Source organism: Panthera tigris, chromosome A2, assembly GCF_018350195.1.
Source record: "Panthera tigris isolate Pti1 chromosome A2, P.tigris_Pti1_mat1.1, whole genome shotgun sequence".
Lineage (NCBI taxonomy): Eukaryota > Metazoa > Chordata > Mammalia > Carnivora > Felidae > Panthera > Panthera tigris.
Genome location: NC_056661.1, coordinates 94307609 through 94326883, shown reverse-complemented (window position 1 = coordinate 94326883; position 19275 = coordinate 94307609). Strand labels below are relative to the sequence as shown.

Here is a 19275-nt window from a genome sequence, read left to right as displayed (position 1 = left end):
TGACCTGAGCTGAAGTCAGACGCTCAACTGACTGAGCCACCCAGGCACCCCTGAGCATAATTAATTATTTGTAGATAATAATTATTGGTAGATAATCATTTAAAATAATTATTGGTAGATAAGGATTTACTATCGTCATCTTGCTAACTGCCTTCTGACTGTTTTGTAGTTCCTTTCTTCCATTCTTGTTGTCTTTCTTGTCAATTAATGATTTGTTGTAGCCTGCTTTGATTCTTTTTTTAATCATTTCTATTATGTTTACTTACTTTGTAATTACCACAGTGTTTTCATTATCTATCTATCTTATAGTTATGACACTCTATTTTAAGCTGACAGCTTAGCTTCAATTGCATAAAAAAGTTCTACAGATTTACTTGTCACTACCCTACTTTATGTTGTTGATGTCATAATGTACATCTTTTTATATTATATATTTATTAACAAAATATTGTAGCTATAGTTATTTCATCACTTTTATCTTTTAACCTGTATTTTAGCACTCAAAGTAGTTTACTACCATTACAGTATCAGAGTATTAGAAAGTCTTTACCTTCATTTTTGGAGGACAACTTTGCCATGTAAAGTATTTTTGGTTGGCAGCTTTTTTCTTTGAATACTTTAAGTATATCATCCCACCCTCTCCTGGCCTGCGAGATTTATGCTGAGAAATTTGCTGATGACCTTATTGGGATTCCTTTATATGTGATGAGTCTTTTTTGTCTTGCTACTTTCGAAATTCTCTCTTTGTCTGGGGCACCTGAGTGGCTCAGCATCTGAGTTCGGCTTATGATCTCATGGTTTGTGGGTTCGAGCCCCACATCGGACTCTGCTGTCAGTGTAGAGCGTGCTTCAGATCCTCTGTCCCCCTCTCTCTGCCCCTCCCTTGCTTGTTCTCTCTTTCTCAAAAATAAATTAATATTAAAAAAAATTCTCTCTTTGGTTTTTGAGTGTTGTTGTTGTTGCTTAAATAAAGTATCTCAGTAAGGATCTTTGGGTTTCAAGTACTTAGATGAGTCTAAATGTCTCTTAACTCCTCTGCCATTTTAGGTTTCTAGGTATGCTGCTTTTGTTTTTGTTTTTTTCTAGCTTCTCTTCCTCTATCATGCTGTAACCACCACCAAGGTATGCCAGCCAAGAACTACAGTCTCAAGCCTACATCCAGGCCCCTGTATCTGTGTCTGATTGTATGGTCACATGAAGTCAGGCAGCTGAACATAGCTGTAGAGGCATGGACTTTCCTCTAAGGGTCTGAGGAAGAGTACCCAACAGCAGGGGTAAAGTCTACATGCAGGAGGCCTTGAAGAGCATTCAAACACATGGAGACTGGCAGAAAGGTATATGATACTTGTTAAATTGGAGCAGTTCAGATGATCTATCTAGCTATGGCTAGCTTCTCTGGATTTAAGCTTGCTTTCCATGGTCTCATTTTCTGTAGGAAGCAGCTTTTCTGGAGATAAGCCTCTGAAGGTAGGCTGAGGCAATGATCGTAGGTATTTGGTGTTAGTCATCATTTCCTGATTTCCACACATTCTTCAGAGACTCCTTTTTATACTTTCTAAAGCTGACATATTTACCTATCAGCTGGAAAATATTTTCTACACATTCTTAATAGAAATCTGTGTGAAAAGAGGGTAAATACGTTCTAATCCTGGATTTATTTACCTGAGTTTTAGTCTATTGAACTTAGAGTGTCTCTTTTAATGGCCTTTCTCTTTTGCTTTTTGCTTTGTCCTTGACTAACTGGGGAGATAGCTGAGGTCACTAAATAAGTGATTTCCAGGTAAATGAATTGTTATGTCTCTGAAACTGCTATTGAAGTGATTTTTGCCAGTGTTTTTCTAGGAATATACATCAAGTTTTTAAAGTTCTTATTTTAAGAATATCTCTGGTTTCTTTAAAATAAGTATTATTTAACACTATCAACACCTTCATTTTTATCTTCACTTTTTTTGGAGTTTTTAACAACAGAGGTCAGTGACACTGATATAATTTTTTTAAATACTCTGAAATACACTTTAAATTTCCTCTTCTTCCGTTCCCTTTTTCCTTATTCCTTCTTCTATTTCCCCTCTATTAGCACTTAGGTTCATTAGACTCAACTTCTTCCCTCCCTTTCCTTCATCCAGTATTTAGTTAGCACTTAATATATTCTATGTGCTCCCTGCAGGAACTAACCCTCTAGTAGGAAGGGCAAAATGTACACAAATTCCATAATGAACCATCACATGTGTTTAAATGCTACAGAAGTTACAAATTGTGTCACACTTTCATGTAGGAGAGACAATCCTGGTTGAGCTATCACAAGAGAAATTAATGTCATACACCAAGCTGCTAGAAAACACAGTTGGGAAATATCAGAATTGAGGATGGTCTACATTGGAAAGGCAGGGTGAAGGCAAAACCTGGAGGGCCTTGAAGGTCAGACTAAGGATTGTATACCATCATCACATCCATTCTGTGCTTAGGATGCACCTGATATTGTGCTAGGACATGGCTAGCATTGGGAACCAGCCATTGACTCAACTAGATTTGAATGGGGAAAGGGCAGAATGTGGACTGAAGCCTGAGCAGAGCAGTAGGTCCTATCTCTTTTTTTTTTTTTTTTTTAAATTTTTTTTCAACGTTTTTTATTTATTTTTGGGACAGAGAGAGACAGAGCATGAACGGGGGAGGGGCAGAGAGAGAGGGAGACACAGAATCGGAAACAGGCTCCAGGCTCTGAGCCATCAGCCCAGAGCCCGACGCGGGGCTCGAACTCACGGACCGCGAGATCGTGACCTGGCTGAAGTCGGACGCTTAACCGACTGCGCCACCCAGGCGCCCCAATCCTATCTCTTTTTTGACCAGTCAGCCCCTTACTGCCTGACCCAATGGGCAGAGTAGCCTGCAAGAAGGTAGGTACAAGTTGATCAAGGCCACACTGGCAGTGGGGAGGCTAGAGCAGAGATTCAGGTGGGTCCAGGAAAGCTCAGAAATTAACTGTATCTTTGTATCTTTTTGGCTTTCCCCCCTTTTCTTTCCTCTATGTCCACTGTCAGTTTTGTTTCTCTCCTGCCCTTCCTTCTCTCATCCTTTTCTCCACTCTTTTTGCTTTTTTATTTTCCACATATCATTTTGCCCAGCCCTCTTTCCTTTTCAGTAACTCTCTGTGCAACATGAAAACCCTTTCTGCTCTCTGTCTGCATGTTCCCTTTGACCAGCTCTGTCCCAGGTACTTTTTTCCCTCTTTTCTGGCCCCTGGAATGGGAAGGTATTTCCTATTATTAGATAGATGTATACTTGCAGTTCAGGGGATCCTTCTGAAGTACCTTCCCGTCTCCTCCAAATTCCACTCTAAAATTTCTCTTGAAAGCCTCAGCCTCATTCTGGGTTTTAGTGACTACTATTAGCATTCAGGTTTGGTTAATATCTGCACTGTACAAACTGTGAAATGCTCTTGGAGTGTGCCCACTGGTTTCTATAGATTTTGCTAAACTGTTCTTGTTATTCTCCATTTACTATACATGCAACCAGTGACAATACCAGCCTGATTAACTCCAAAAAGCAGTGGTTCTCTACTGTGTGACTTTGTCTACCACAGGACACTTGGCATTATCTGGAGACAATTTTGATTGTTACAATTGGGTATGTGGGATACTGGCATCTAATGGGGAGAGGTCAAGTATTCCATGAAACATTCTACAAGACAGTCCTCCCCACTCCTGCCAAAAGAATTATCTAGCCCAATATCTCAAGATTACTGAGGCTGAGGGGCGCCTGGGTGGCTCAGTCAGTTAAATGTCCAACTCTTGCTATTGGCTTTGGTCACGATCTCACAGTTCAAAAGATAGAGCCTTGCACTGGGCTCTGTGTGGACAGCACAGAGCCTTCTTTGGATTCTCTCTCTCTCCCTTTCTCTCTCTTCTTTGTGCCTCCCCTGATTTCTCTCTCTCTCTCTCTCTGAAAAATAAATAACCATTAAAAAAATTAAAAAAGATTACTGAGATTAAGAAACCCTGATCCAAAGCTGTCTACCTGGAAGCCTGCGGCCAGGCTGAATATGGGAAAAATAACAGGATTAATCAAAACCAAATTAAATTGCAATCAATTAAAAAAATGGGGGCATCTTGAAATGGCAAATAGTAAGTGTGCCTGCTTTAATAACAAAAATAATTCTGTGTGCTCTCTCTGCCTGATTTTTACTTTTAAAATCTATATTCATTAGCTCTCCTGACTCCTCCCAATAATCCTGAGTTTGATAAGGAAGGCATTTTGAATGTAAAGAAACTGAGGCATAGAGAATAATGTGACTCCCCTTAGGACGCCAAACAGAATTATGTATTTTTATCCAAAGCAAAAAAAAAAAAAACAAACAAAAAAAAAACCCAAAACACAGGACTGTTCATACAGCTTAACTGGAGCTATAATGGCAGAAAATAAGGGCAGGAACCAAAGCTGCTGTCACAAAGAAAGGACTCTCCCAGTTCTCTATTTGGTATTTAAAAATAGGAGAGAAAACGGCATAGCTTGAATCTGAGATAATGCTTGCCTCTTTGTGAATGCTCTCACAGTGCATCGTCTTCGAAACAAATTGGCCCTCGTCTACAAAGGTTTCTTTTTTGTACTCTCACAAACTCATTTTTAATGGCTTGTGTGGCATCAGTTGTGCCCCTGAGCTGTAATGAAGCACTCTGCAAGTCACTACACGCAAGTCAGAAATGAATCTCACAGAGAGGAAAAATGCTGGAACGTTAATAGGTTTTAATCCAAGGTAAGCAAACCTATTGAGCCACTACCATATGCTTTTTAAATCTAAATGTCATGAAATTTTCAGCAGTTTTCCCTTGCCTGCAAATCAGTTCTGGTCCAGAGACAGCCAAGTAGGGATCAGAAGGGAAAAATCTCAAATGTGCATAACTGCCCAGGAGCACACCTTGAGGAGTTTACAAGCACCGTTCAGGCAAAACAAAGAAATAATTGATGGAGCACAAGGGAAACTGGCTTCGTAGGGAAGGCATTTGAAAAGCTTGTAAGTGCAGCAGACATCTTGCAATATATTTGATCCTATCTTCAATATCTTGGGTGGAGAAGGGGTGTTGAAATCTGAGAGTCTCTGTTATATGGGTTTTCCCCTTAGGTTTTTATTTAAGTGGAAAAGCAGTGTTTGTATATTGCACTTTATTGCACTGATACTAGCCAATTTACTGAGATTTAATTGCTAAACATGCTATTTTAAATTTCATTTTGCACAGTATCTTGGCAGCTTTTGATGCTTAACCATTCAGAAAACAACAATCTGAGTATTAAAGTAAAACAAATTGGTTTTACACTGGTGAGATTTTCTGTGTATGTGGGAGTCTGGAGGCATATTCTGAATTTTCTTCCTCTAGCTAGTGGATGACCATGAAATAGAGAGATAGATTCAAGCCTTCACCTTTAGGATCTTTGGGGGCCATGGCTGCCGGTCCCACTTTCATCATGCTTCTCAATGCTTGATGTGTTAATTGCTGTAGTAACTATGGGGATGTTCGTCTTCTCTCTAATGAAATGGAAAATGTGTACCTAGTCAGAACGCATGGGATTCAATTAACCTAAATTACAGAAATGTGGAGGCCCTGCAAAAGAAATTTTAAAATTTAGCCATCTTTTCAAGTTTGTATTTAGACATCTTTGCAAAGCTTACTACAACAAGACATGGTTCCAAGAGCTTTATTACTTTATTTAATCCTGTTTTAAATGAGGAAACTGAGGCACAGTAAGGTTAAGTAATTTGCCCAAGGTCACAGAGGGCATAAATTAGAGTTTGAATTCAGACTGTTTCTAGAGACTTTGCGTACTCCTAACCATCTATTCTAGTCCTTCTCAGAGCAAGTAGCATGAAAGTTTAATAGTGAATTACAGTAATTTTAGAGCTCCTTTGCTGCATTTTCTTTAGAAAAAATTTTTAATGTTTCTTTATTTATTTTTTGGGGAGACAGAGAGACAGATTGCAAGCAGGGGAGAGGTAGAGGGGTGGGGGGAGAGAGGGAGAGAGAGAGAGAGAGAGAGAGGGAGAGGGAGAGGGAGAGGGAGAGGGAGAGGGGGAGAGAGAGAGAGAGAGAGAGAGAGAGAGAAACAGACAGAATCTGAAGCAGGCTCCAGGCTCCGAGCCAACAGCACAGAGCCCAATGTGGGGCTTGAACCCACGAAGCATGGGATCATGACCTGGGCCGATGCTCAACTGAGTGAGCCAACCGGGCGCTCTTCCTTTGCTGCACTTTATTATCTAAGGCTATGAATAATTTGTAGCTACTCACAGAAATGGCCTGATGGGTCAGAAAAATTTTGGTCCCACTCTAAAGTATAATCTATTACTCCCTATGGATGCCCCCTTCTCCAGATTTTGCAGTCTTCATGTAATGAAAATGTTAGTCCTACAAATATTTTATGGAAACAAAACTAAAAATGAGCCTTGGACCTCAGCCAAAAATTCTGCTATCCTGGGACATAGTTGGGATAGTCAGAAGAGAGAATAAAATAAAGTTCAATGTGTCCTTCCTAAGACCTACCATATTATAAACTTGGGATAGTCACCAGTTGTCCCAGTGACTGATTCCCATCTGTGTGGCCTTGGAAAGCAGAAGAAATAGGAGGAGGATATGATTTGGAAGGTTGAGGTTCTCACACTTTAATGTGCTTATGAATTTCCCCCAGAGAACTTATTGGAATGCAGATTATTTTTTTGTAGGTCATAGGTGTGTCCAAATATTCTGAATTTCCATTATACATCTAGGTACTGCTGATGCCACTGGTCCATAGACCATATTTTGAGACAAGGATCTAGAATCAATCAGCAGCATCACGATCACCTGGAAACTTGTTAGAAATGCAGATTCTTTGGCTCTATTCCAGGCCCACTGAATCAGAATTTATGTTTTGACAAAATCTCCAGTTAATTTATATGTACTTTAATTGAGAAATGTGGTCTAGGGTACGCTTCAAATGATGTAGATGGACATAAATCATTAAACACACCTGCAAATGAATTAGTTATGGTGGGAAGGAAGACAGAGATAAAACAAAGTTCTCACTATGACTTCCGTTCAAGTATTTCAAATATCTTTTTTTCTTTGTGATCACTTTTCAATAGCTAAAAAAAAAAGCCCTTGGAATTCCCCACTCAAAGCTTATCTGCAAAAGTTTGTAGAACCTTTCATTTAAGACGGGTTATTCAGCTTAAATTGTTTCTCCTTTAGAATCAGGCTATAATAACTGAAACAACTTGAAAATTTTGAATCCAGAAGAATTATAGGAGTCTTCCCCACCAAAGTCTCCATTTCTGGATGGTGGAATCCTGAGTCACCTACGGAAGATGCTAAGGTATTGTCAGCCTGGATTGGGGATGACCACTACCTTGCCCCATCCAGAGAAGCCTCTGGACTTGCACTGAACACTGACCTTTCTCATAGCAATGCCCAGGCCCCTAGAGGGCCGAAGAATACAGGTCTAACCTCTTCTCTCAACATGACCAGTAGTTGCCTGATTTGTTATGGGGCAGGTCTGGGGAGGGCCACCTTAGGTTGGCTGGAGCACCAGGGGTCAGGGAACAAACAGTGGGGAGTGAGAACCCATCCCAGGGAGGTAGAGTGGTGGCCAGAGGTGGGACCATGCCAAGGCTTCAGTACCTCCAAGCACCCCATTGTCTTATTGAACTTCATTTACAAAACACAAAATTCAAAGATCAAATTATTATAAGAATTTCAAGAGAGTGACTGCAGAACATTAAAAACCAAGTGCAGGACCCTTATAAGCACAGGGTCCTGTGCAACCATACTGGTTAAATACCCATGAAACTGGCCCTGACTCTGGAAGTTGTCTGTTATTTTTTGTGTTTGGGAATATATTCAGACTTGTTTGTACTGGATCTATCTGAAAAGCTAAATAATGTTTATGCTAATCAGATAGTTTAATACAGTGGTCCTCCAAGCATGGGTCTGCCCCAGCAGCATCAGCATCACCTAAGAACGTGTTAGAAATGCAAATTCTTAGGCCCAGCTTCAAAGTATAGAAATAGAATCTCTAGGGGTGGGGTCCAGCAACCTGTGGTTTTAACAAGCCCTCCTCGGGGCGCCTGGGTGGCTCAGTTGGTTAAGCATCTGACTTCGGCTCAGGGGTCTGTGGGTTCGAGCCTGCGTCGGGCTCTGTGCTGACAGCTCAGAGCCTGGAGCCTGCTTCCGATTCTGTGTCTCCCTCTTTCTCTGACCCTCCCTGTTCATGCTCTCTGTCTCAAAAATAAATAAATGTTAAAAAAAAATTTTTTTTTTAAAAAAACAAGCCCTCCTGGTGATTCTAATGCAGGAAGAAGTTTGATCAATGGTTCTGATCTAACAGTTCTGAAGCTTTCTGCCAAGGAAGAATTTTTTTTTTATCCTAAATTATTATTGCAGAATTCTCAACAATTATTTGGAGGTGGTAATGGCAATGAATTATGGGTCTCATGAGCATTCCTTACTCTTGCATGTTTTCTTCTAGTAGGAAAGATCTGCCAGAGTAGCTGAGAGTTGCAGGGCTCCTAATAGCTATTTGGAGGTGGCAGGAGGGCTTCTGTACTGAAGTACATGAGAGCATGGGGAAGAGTGACAGAACCACCAGCATGATGGCTTTGCATTGCGCTTCAGTCCCAGAGAGACAGCAATTCAAATTCCAGTGTTCCCTCTAACCAACTGGTAACACCTTGGAAGGATTATTTACCTTCTCTTAGCTTAGGTATCTTCAGCCATAAAATAGGGATAATAATAGTGATGCCTTCCTGGGGTTCTTGTGAGGTGTGACTGAGCTAATGAGAAGTCCTTATTATAGTGCTAGACACATAGTTAGCACTCAACAGACAGTAGGTATTATTCAAGGAATAAAATTATTGCATACTGATCTAATCTATAATGCAGTTATGTATTTACATTTTAATTTGATTGGTAGTGCTGATTATTAGATACAAATTGAAACATTCTATTTCCATAAAGGTCAATGGAATATGTATGCATATGTGACCTAAAACAATTGTTTTCAGACTCTTGTTTCCTTATTAGAGGGTTTCCAGGATTCCACCTGTCCCATCAGAGGGTTAAATTTTCTTTTTTCCTGAAGGACTAGCAGCTCAGTTTTTCCCTAGCATTATCGTACTTTTGTGCTGAGCATACATTATTAGATCATAGGCTTTCTTCCTCTTAGCACCCATATATTTTTTAAATCAATGATTTGCAAAGCAAAGGGGATTCCCTCAGGTAAATATTTGCTAGGCAGGTCCATCTTGCCCTGCTTTCTGAGCAGGGGCAAAGACTTCCTTTAAGCCTTGTGTTGAGGAGGATGGTGGAATATTGATTTGCTGCCTGCTACTCGCTCCATCATCACATCAGTTACAGGGAGAGTGGCATTATCCCTGCTCAGATTTATGTGGGTCTTTCTTTGTGTTTAGGTCTGAAAACCAACTCCAGACTAATTGTATTCTTGAATAATAAATGAAGATCAAGGTCTGCTTGGCTCTGAATACAACCCTACTTGAGTGTGAATTAAATATAAAGTCCAACAGACTTTTTTTTTTTTTGCAAACACTGCTTTTAGATTAAAAACCAAAACAAACAAAAAAACAGAATAATGAGCCAAATCCCAAATGATTAAACACTAAAGGTATACTCTCTTTAGGGACATTGGGTCCCAGGTGGCGTGTATCTGGATGCCTTTAGTGTTGCAAGATGTTTAATGCTAAGGGCTGAAAACATGTACCCTAGCTCTCCCTGGTATCGATTTCCCTCACACTGATTTAGTGTGGGGCCTCTTGGCATCTCTCTACCACTCCTAGCAGCTGAGCTTTGGTCCCAGAGGGCTTTATTTAATGAAAACTCGGGGCTTATTCTGTGAGAAAGCTGCCCCAGGAACTGAGGTTGTAGACATCCCAATAGAGAAAACATGAAGACAAGAGTCATGTGCTGGTTCTGTCCAGAGGATGAGATGATGATATGAAGCCTCCACTAAAGTATTAGTTTTAAAGAGAAGAGGGAGCAACAGCCTTCAAATGACTGTTGAAAGTTAACAGAAGCTCTTGTTACTGAAAGATAAAGTGCTTATATGAAATGCATACAAAAGTTGCACTGGGAGAGGGAAATAGAGGGAGGGGAGCCACATATTAGAGAACATTGGCTATGTATTAGAGCCCAGTTACAGACAGGAATGGCCTTTGGGGAGAGTAGCTAAACAGGAACATTTTTTAATGTTAACTTTTTATTTTAGAACAATATTACATTTACAGAAAAATTGCGAAGATAGTACACAGAGTTCCCATATGCCCCTCACCCAGTTCTCCTATTAGTAACATCTTACATTACTACAATACATTTGTTACTATTAACAAACCAGTGTTGAAAAGTTATTATGCTTTATTCAAATTTCCTTTATTTTTACCTAATGTCTTTTTTCTGTTCCAAGATCTCATCCATATTACATCAGTCATCTTGTCTCCTAAAGCTCCTCTGGGCTGTGATAGTTTCCCAAACTTTCCTTATTTCGAAAGCCTTGACAATTTTGAGGAGTCCTGGTCCAGTATTTTATCAAATGCCCCTCAGTTGGGGATATGGGATTTGTCTTATGCTTTTCTTGTGATTAGACTGAGTTATGTGTTTTTTGGGAGGAAGATCAGAGCAGTGAAGTGCCATTTTCATCACATCATTTCAAGGGCACATACTATTCACATGACTTACCACTGGTCATGTAACAGGAGCATTTTTAATGGAAATTCTAATTGAACTGCAGCAGGTTTTGAGTGTTGGGAAATAAGAAGATTTTATCTTCCAAATGTGGTATATTTTAGTGGAGATTTAAAAGCAATATATTAATGAACCATCAGTATTAATGAATCACATCGATATCTATCTGCTGATGATTGCTATAAAGAAAAAGATGTTAGTCTTTCTTCTCAAAAAAAAAGTGCCAAAAGAAAAAAAAAAAAGAAAACAAGTGGACAAGGAAAGAATGAAACATATTTGAACCCAGTCCCTCAAACTGTTTTTCACAGACATAGCCTGCAAAAAGAATTGAACCTTACATGTGTGTAGACCTTGAAACCATAAGTCTGGAACTGAGGTACTCCATACATTCATAAATGAATCATTAAATAATACGAGAGATTTTGGAGTTTCTCCCATAAGTTAAGATTGTTCTAGGGATGTTCTGATAGATCTAGTTCTGATCTTCAGAAACTAGCTGGACAGTGGTCTGACTCTCTGTGGCTCACTTGTCCAGCAGGACATTGGCTTTTTAAAATAGAAAATAAGAAAAATATCATGGTAAAATGAAGAATATCTTAAATTCTTGTACTTTCAGGATATAAGGTCTTCTCCTCATCTGTGTTCAGGACTAGATACAGTTTCATAAAGGCCTAACACTTTCAGACTCTCATGCTTCAGAAGCCATGTCTTTGGTTACTTTAGCAGGACTGGACCCTGCTTCTGATGGCACGGGCTCCAAAGTCACCCACTTGAGTAAATGGAGTGAAAACGATCATGAAGGACTAAAATGCATTCCTCCTGCTGGTGTAGACAATCTTCTGGGTTGTCTAGGTTGAAGGGCCCAGATAGTTGACTTCTGTTTGGAATGGTTGGGGGAAGAATATGAAAAGAAGTGTATTTCTTGGGCTACTATAACAAAGCACCACAGACTGAGTGGCTTAAACAGTAGAAATTTATTCTTTCATAGTACCAGGGGCTGCAAGTCCGAGAAGAGGGTGTGGGGAAGGTTGTTTCTTCTAAGGCCTCTCTCCTTGTCTTGCAGATGGCCATCTTCTCCCTCTGTCTTCACATGGTCTGTGCATGTCTGTGTTCTAATCTCCTCTTCTTATAAGAAGATCAGATATACTGGACTAGGGGCTACCCTAATGACTTCACTGAGTTTTAATTATTTCTTTAAAGGCTCTGTTTCCAAATACAGACACATTTTGAGGCACTAGGAGTTAGAACTTCAACATAAAGTTTTGGAGGGCACACAATTCAGCCCATGGAAGGAAGGGTAAAGGATCTGGTACAGTAGGTTCATTTTATTCTCCAGACCTTGGTTTCTAGGAGTCTGGAAAGACTGACATTTGATGCTTCTTTTGGCTATTTCAGGGGATTATGACAATGGAGGAAAATGTTAAAGGGAGCACTTGACGTATGAAGAAAATGCACTGTGTAATATGGCTTTGTCGGGAGCCCATTCCTGGAAGTTACCTGTGGTGTTTGCACAGCTGTTCTGTCATTGTCCACATCAGCAGCCTGAAGGCTGATTTCCTGGTGAATTTTCACCTAATTTCCTTTACAACTGCCTTATAAGTGATAGTTTCATTTCTGAACTTTAAAAAATGCATCAGCCAGAATGCTGATTTATTAATTTACAATGAGAAATATAATCACCTAGCGGACTGGATACTTCAGCCTCTTGACCAGCATGTGCTTTCCCTGCAGGCAAATCTAAGCGGGAAGCCAAATTATCATCCGAAGGTGGCTTGGTGAGCATGGAATCAGGCCAGGGGAGTTAGTTATGAGATTTGGCATTCTTGTGCTTTTTATTCTTTACGCCAAGCAGCACTGAGCAGCATAGACTTGCCACATGGGGCTGGCTGCTTCTGCCCTTGCTGTTCCTTCTGACTTTCCATTGTCTCCTATTGTGACCTCATCAAGCAGGACCCAGCTCAACCATCTCCTCCTCTGCAAAGCCTTAATTTCTCCAGGTAGACATGTTCCCTCTTCTTCCTTACCCTTGTAGAACTTTATGGTATGTGTATTTTGCATGGTTATTTATTTCTTCACCTGTCTCCTCACTGAGCCCTGAGAAACTTGAGTGAAGGGATTTTTTACTGTGTATAGCACATGGCAAATGGTCAGTGTTCAATAAATAAATATTCAACTGAATAAAGGAAGTAATAATTATGATAATTTACATTATGCTATAGTTTGTTTTGGTTTTTGCTTTATAGTTTTAAAACACTTTCCAGCAAGTTGTTCATAAGGCATGATCTTACACTAATAGCTATGAAGTGAGATAGGCAGATGAAAACATGCTTATAGGTCAAATGATTTATCTAACTCTCAATTAATGAATGTGCTTTCCACTAAGCCTATTTGTCTTTGTGACTGAATCCTATCTTCCTTCTGTCCTCCCTATCCTTGCCCATGCTAGGCTTCCCACTTACATCCTTTGTTTGTCTCTTCTCCTTCCCTTGGGATCCCCATGGCCCTCTGAATCCATGGTGTTCTCCTTCTGAAGGGACAGCTCCAGCCACATCTTACTGGAGAGAAGTGAGCACTCCCTAACCCTGTTATCCCCCCTTCTTTTTTTTAAATATTTATTTTGAGAGAGAGAGAGAGAGAGAATGAATGAATGAATGAATGAATGAATGAATGAATATCCCAAGCAGGCACTGCGTTGTTGGTACGGAGCCCAATATGGGGCTTGATCTCATGAACCATGAGATCATGACCTGAGCCAAAATCAAGAGTCAGACGCTTAACTGATTGAGCCACACAGGTGCCCCTCCACCCTCTTCTCAGCACCTATTCCCTCCTCACACATCTCCTTCCCAATGTCCAGGTCAAACTACCATTCCCTCAGAAATCTAGTCTTAAGAAGAAAGCAATGTGATTAAATTTAATTTATAAATTTAATTTATAAACTTCCTAGGGGTATGTACCTCTTAAAATTTTAAGAGTGAATTCCTTATAGCACAGTTCTGGAAGCTTGTTACAGCATACCATATTGGCATCTCTCTCTCTCTCTTTACACACACACACACACACACACACACACACAACACACATTCATATACATGTATATATATGCACACATATATATGCATGTGTGTGTGTAGGTTTGATTATGTTAACTCTGTATTTGGTAAAGTTTCCTGGGCCTTCAGAGGCCATTTCTTTATTTTTAAAAGAAATTTCTATACCTTGCAGTCTAGATGCTACCATGAATGAGTTCTTCAGAAGATCAGCAACTAGCCATTATAACCTTTGGGGAGACACTGTGCTTCATAGATGAGTCATTAGTTCTGAGCCCAGAGAACAAATCTGAAGGACCTTTTCATATCTTATAATTAAATACATTCTGCAGCTTGAAGATAAACATGCTGATCTGACAGTGAGTTAAGGAGGTTTATCAGCATTTGTGCACCTGCAGCGTTACACTAAAAGACATGACTTCATTAAAACTCACTGTGCTTGTGAGAACAATGAGGAATGGTCGTAGGTGTAAAAAAGAAAGACACTACTAGACGGCGGCTTTAAGCTCATCTTTGAAGGGATGAACTCATTCTATCCGACATGTCCAGCTGTGCAAACAGCAGCACTGAGTGAGCTGCAGTTAGCTGTACTAATACATAGGATTAGAACAGAGGCTGGGCCACATATAAATGATGTGAATGCTTAATATACTTGAACGCTATGAATGCAGCACAGAGGGGGAATGAGAGTCCCAGAAGTGACAGAAGATATTTTGCTAACTGTCATGAAAGGAGACTATATTTTCAGGGCCTTCTAAGAACATTTCTCTTGCCAGAGACTTTTTGCCTTTTGAGGCCAATGTTTTCTAGGATGAAAAAACAATACAAAACATCAATCTTTCAAAAACTCCACAGGGAGACAACAAGGGTTGCCGCAGTTACCATTGTTCTTTCATAAAATCTCAGAATGAAGAAACCCTGAGTGTGTGTTTGTGTGAGTGCATGTGTGTGCGTGTGTGTGTGTGTGTGTGTGTGTGTTTGAAATTCACGTGCAGTAACACCTCAGGCTACAGAACAGGTAGATGGCCAGTCCAGGAAGGCATTGGCAGTGAGACCCTAAGAGTTCAGGCAACAGGGACCCATGGCCTCAGCTAGAAGACCCAGTTGTGAAGGTTCTAAGGAGTAGGTTGAAGGGAACAGGATTCAGGTTCTGGAAGCCTTGGTAATAGATAGAAGGTCCAGGGGAAAGACAGACCTTGACACTGTGATGACCTCATCTGAGGATGTGTTGGTGGGAATGAATTCTTTATGTGCTCTCTACTCTTGGAGGGAGCTGTGGGTAGACTGAGTTGAGCCCCTTCATAGGGCAGATGGAAGGGAGACCTTAGTGGAAGGAACCCAGCAAGTCCCAAACACCTGTAGACTCATCCCCAACCCTCTTGGCACTACCGTAGAAAGTGAAGAATGGAGGATTCCCTAACACTACCTCCCTTATTTCCCTAAGACCTCAAAATGATAGTTATCTTTGAAACTTTTCTGAGTAGTGTAGAATATACATATTTCTCTTAGGAGCTGAATATTGGGGTTTTCCTCATGTTCCAGGACCTTAACCAATTGAACCTCTTTAAGAAGTGGTCCAAAAGTATCACTCTTCCACATCTGATTTATCGTCAGAAAAGCCTTTAACACAATATACATAGGTGATTCTAGAAGACTAGAAGTGCTTCCGAAAATTTCATTGCCGTCTATAATTACACTTTTTAAAAAAAATTTGTCATGATGCACACAAACTTATACCATCTCTGTTCTTTTGGTAGCATGTATGGCAACAGTGAAAACAGTCTGTTTCTAAAGAAAGTTTACTTAGATAAAATGTGAACATGAGATAAAGTCAAAGATGATGTAAAGGATACAATTCCTTGTCGCAAATGATCATAGTGGTGTTTCAAGAAATATGGGTAAATCCTCTTGAGTGAACCATATATATGCATAGTTCATGTCTAGATAAACTATTAACACCTTTAAGAATGTTACCTGCTTCTTTTATATCCCCTATCAAACTAATATGATACGTAGCGCAGTATATAAATGTGAAACACATATAACTAGCACAATGTTTAAGTATGCTCATGAATTTCTCTAAGTCACATCACACTTGGTCCATCCCCCTGGCAAGGTATCTAGGCTTGTCCATTTCCTGCATCACAGATGTTATAGCTCAGGATTTATTGGCATGTTGGTCAATAAGTTACTGAAGTTAATCTTCATTTAATGAATTATCAGCAAGGGAGATGCACAGATGACAAGTGTTCAATTTTCAGAAATCTCTGCCCCAATCTGTCTGTCTTCCTCCTTTCTTCCTAATTATTGATTTAATGTACGGGCCCCTCCTCCCAATTCTTCATCCTGCACCCCTGGGAGTTCAGCCTTTTAAAGATGTTCTCATTAGAGTCAATAATTCACCGTGGCATATTATATAGTGCCCTGAATATCTATAAAGCTGTTCTTTCATGTTGTACATCCTGGGGTGCTCAAATAATTAATTTGACTAACTATAAAGAACAATACCTTCTATTGTGAGTAGTATTAATGTACTATCCACAGAGGCATATGTGTAGACGTGGCTGGGAGACAAGCTCTGCAGGAGAGTTTCTCAAGAGGATTTTCATGCTGGAGTCAGGTAGTTCTGTTCTTGGATCTATATGGAGACATAAAATACAGTGTAATTGTGATTTGGAATTAGTCAATTACCAATTGACCCAAATACTTTCTTTGGGTATTTCTTCTTCTAATTTTTAAGAGTAAAAGAACTCTTAGAAATAGTTTACTTGATGTCATTAAAAATGCTTGCTTGAAATAAAACATTCCAAAGACATAATACTGAGACCCAGGAGAAAATCCCAGTGTTCTGTCACTCACATTGATTCAGAACTGTTTTGGTTGTAAAATAGATATTTGTATGAAAGTTAAATACTTTATTTTTATTAATTTTTTCAAATGTTTATTCATCTTTGAGAGAACGAGACAGAACATGAGTGGGGGAGGAGCAGAGAGAGAGAGGGGTGACACAGAATCTGAAGCAGGTTCCAGGCTCCAAGCAGTCAGCACAGAGCCCAATGCAGGGCTTGAACTCACGAACCATGATATCATGACCTGAGCCGAAGTTGGACACTTAACCAATTGAGCCACCCAGGTGCCCCAAGACTTTTTATTTTTTTTTTAAAGTTTATTTCTATTGGGGTGCCTGGGTAGCTCAGTCAGTTAAGTCTCCAACTTCGGCTCAGGTCATGATCTCAGGGATGGTGGGTTTGAGCCCCACGTTGGGCTCTGTGCGGACAGCTTGGAGCCTGGAGCCTGCTTCAGATTCTGTGTGTGTCTCTCTCTCTCTCTGCCCCTCCCCCACTCAGGCTTTGTCTCTAAGATAAATAAACATTAACAAAAAAATTTTTTTAATTTGAAGTTGATTGGAGAGAGAGTGTGTGTGTGTGCATGTGGGGAAGGGGCACAGAGAGGGAGAGAGAGAGAGAATCCCAAGCAGGCTCCATGCTGTCAGGCAGCTTGATCTAATCAAGTGTGAGATCATGACTTGAGCCAAAATCAAGAGTCAGATGCTTAACCAAGGGAGTCACGCAGGTGCCCCAGAAAATTAAAGACTTTTAATTAATTAATATTAATGAAGACTATTCATAACCCAACTGAACTTCCAAAAAAGGTAACAGTATATGCATATTAACATTTTAATTATTGATAAGAAACATGCAGACTCCATTTTAGTTTGTAGTGAATTAGTAATTAGGTAAGTAAAAAAGTACTTTTAAACTTCTGTGGTGTAATAAGACTCAGAGGTCCCAGATTCAGATTCCAGCTCTGCCAATTATTAACTAGGTGACTTTAAGTAAGTCACTTAGCTTAACCTAGGCTGTTTTCTCAAGCCTATAAAACAGAGATGAGTTCCTTCCAGTGTTAGTATTCTATATTTCTATTTATGATCATCACTTAGATCTCCAATGAATGAACCACTCACTCAATTGGAATAGCAACATTCAACAGCCATTTTTTTTTCGTGAATAAATCCTTCACACAGGAGATATTTATAGAGCCAAGAGATGGATGAATTATTGTGAAAATATTTATATTCCCTTGTGCAGAGTGGTTCTCAGGCTAAAATTCTTGCTTTATAGGAAACTGATCCAGGAAACTCAAGCTAGAATGTTGCTCTATTCATTTCTAGGTCACAGTGTGAAAATTTCTATTGGAAAGCTGGAAACAGTTCTTTTATATTTTTACAGTTTTACTGAGATATAATTGATATATAATATTGTGTAAATTTAAGGTGTATAACCTGTAATATATATACAAATAAATATATATACAAATGATATATATTACAAAATTACCACCACAGTGTTAGCTAACACCTCCATAACCCCACATAATTACCTTTGTGTGTGTGTGTGTGGTAAGAACATTTAAGATCTACTCTCTCAGCAACTTTCTTTTTTTTTTTTTTTTTTTCTCAGCAACTTTCAAGTTTATATTCTGGTATTATTAACCATGGTATTATCACCATGCTCTACATTAGATCCCTACAACTTCATCTTGTACCTGAATTATGTACCCTTTGACCGGCATCTCCCCATTTCTCTTACTCCTAGGCCTTGGCAACCACTTTCCTACTCTGCTTCTATGCGTTAAACTTTTTTAGATTTCACATATAAGTGAGATCATATAGGGTCTTTCTCTGACTTATTTCATTTAGCATAATGCCCTCAAGATCCATCTATATTGTCGCAAAGACAGGATTTCCTTCTTTTTTATGGCTGAATAATATTCCATTGTGTGTATGTTTATCCATTTATCTACTGATGGACATATGGGTTGTTTTCATACCTTGGCTATTGTGTATAATGCTGCAATGAACACAGGAGTGCAGATATATTTTTACCCTGTTTTCATTTACTTTGGAAACATATCCAGAATAAGGATTAATGGATTTATGGTAGTTCTATTTTTAATTTTTTGAGTGATCTCCATACTGTTTTCCATAGTGGCTGTGTCGATTTACTACCCTATCAACAGTGCAAATGTGCTCCTGGGAGCAGTTATTAAGTACAGACCTGGAATCACAGTAGCCACAAACTTTAGCCACACAAATCAGCAGGGCAGGCACTAGGCTGATGGACAAAAGTTGCTGCCTCAGAGATGAGACATGCTGAAGTACACTATACCCAACCACCTGGTATCCCCACCTGGTAACTCAAACCACAACCTTTTGCTCCATCCTTGGATGCCATCTTGAATGAAAGTAAAGGACTGAAAAGACAGAAAAATCTGAGACTGAACTTTCTTCCTGGAGAAACACTGTGCCTCTTCAACCAGATTAGACATTTGTTTTCCTTTCCTACCATCCAGCATGTAGCAAAGACTTATTTGGTTATAGATAAAATCAAAGAGGTTGCATTTCTAAATTCTTTGCACATCAAATGCATTCAACTTTTGTCCCTAATATTCCTTGTTGTGGTGCAATAGATGATATAAAGACTGTATTTTACAGACTAAAACATTCCTCC

At 39.6% G+C, this 19275-nt stretch overlaps 1 long non-coding RNA gene across 5 annotated transcripts in view; it reads right to left on the bottom strand.

Moving 5' to 3' along the window:
* Positions 1 to 19275, bottom strand: part of LOC122233516 — a 295453-nt gene that overhangs the window by 127065 nt on the left and 149113 nt on the right. For 4 of the 5 annotated variants that reach the window (XR_006211075.1, XR_006211082.1, XR_006211077.1 and 1 more), the window contains one exon: positions 16274 to 16403. This is a non-coding gene — a long non-coding RNA (uncharacterized LOC122233516). Of the gene's footprint in view, positions 1 to 5413; positions 5519 to 16273; positions 16404 to 19275 lie in introns of those variants that run through there. The other variant, XR_006211078.1, reaches the window with a different exon arrangement.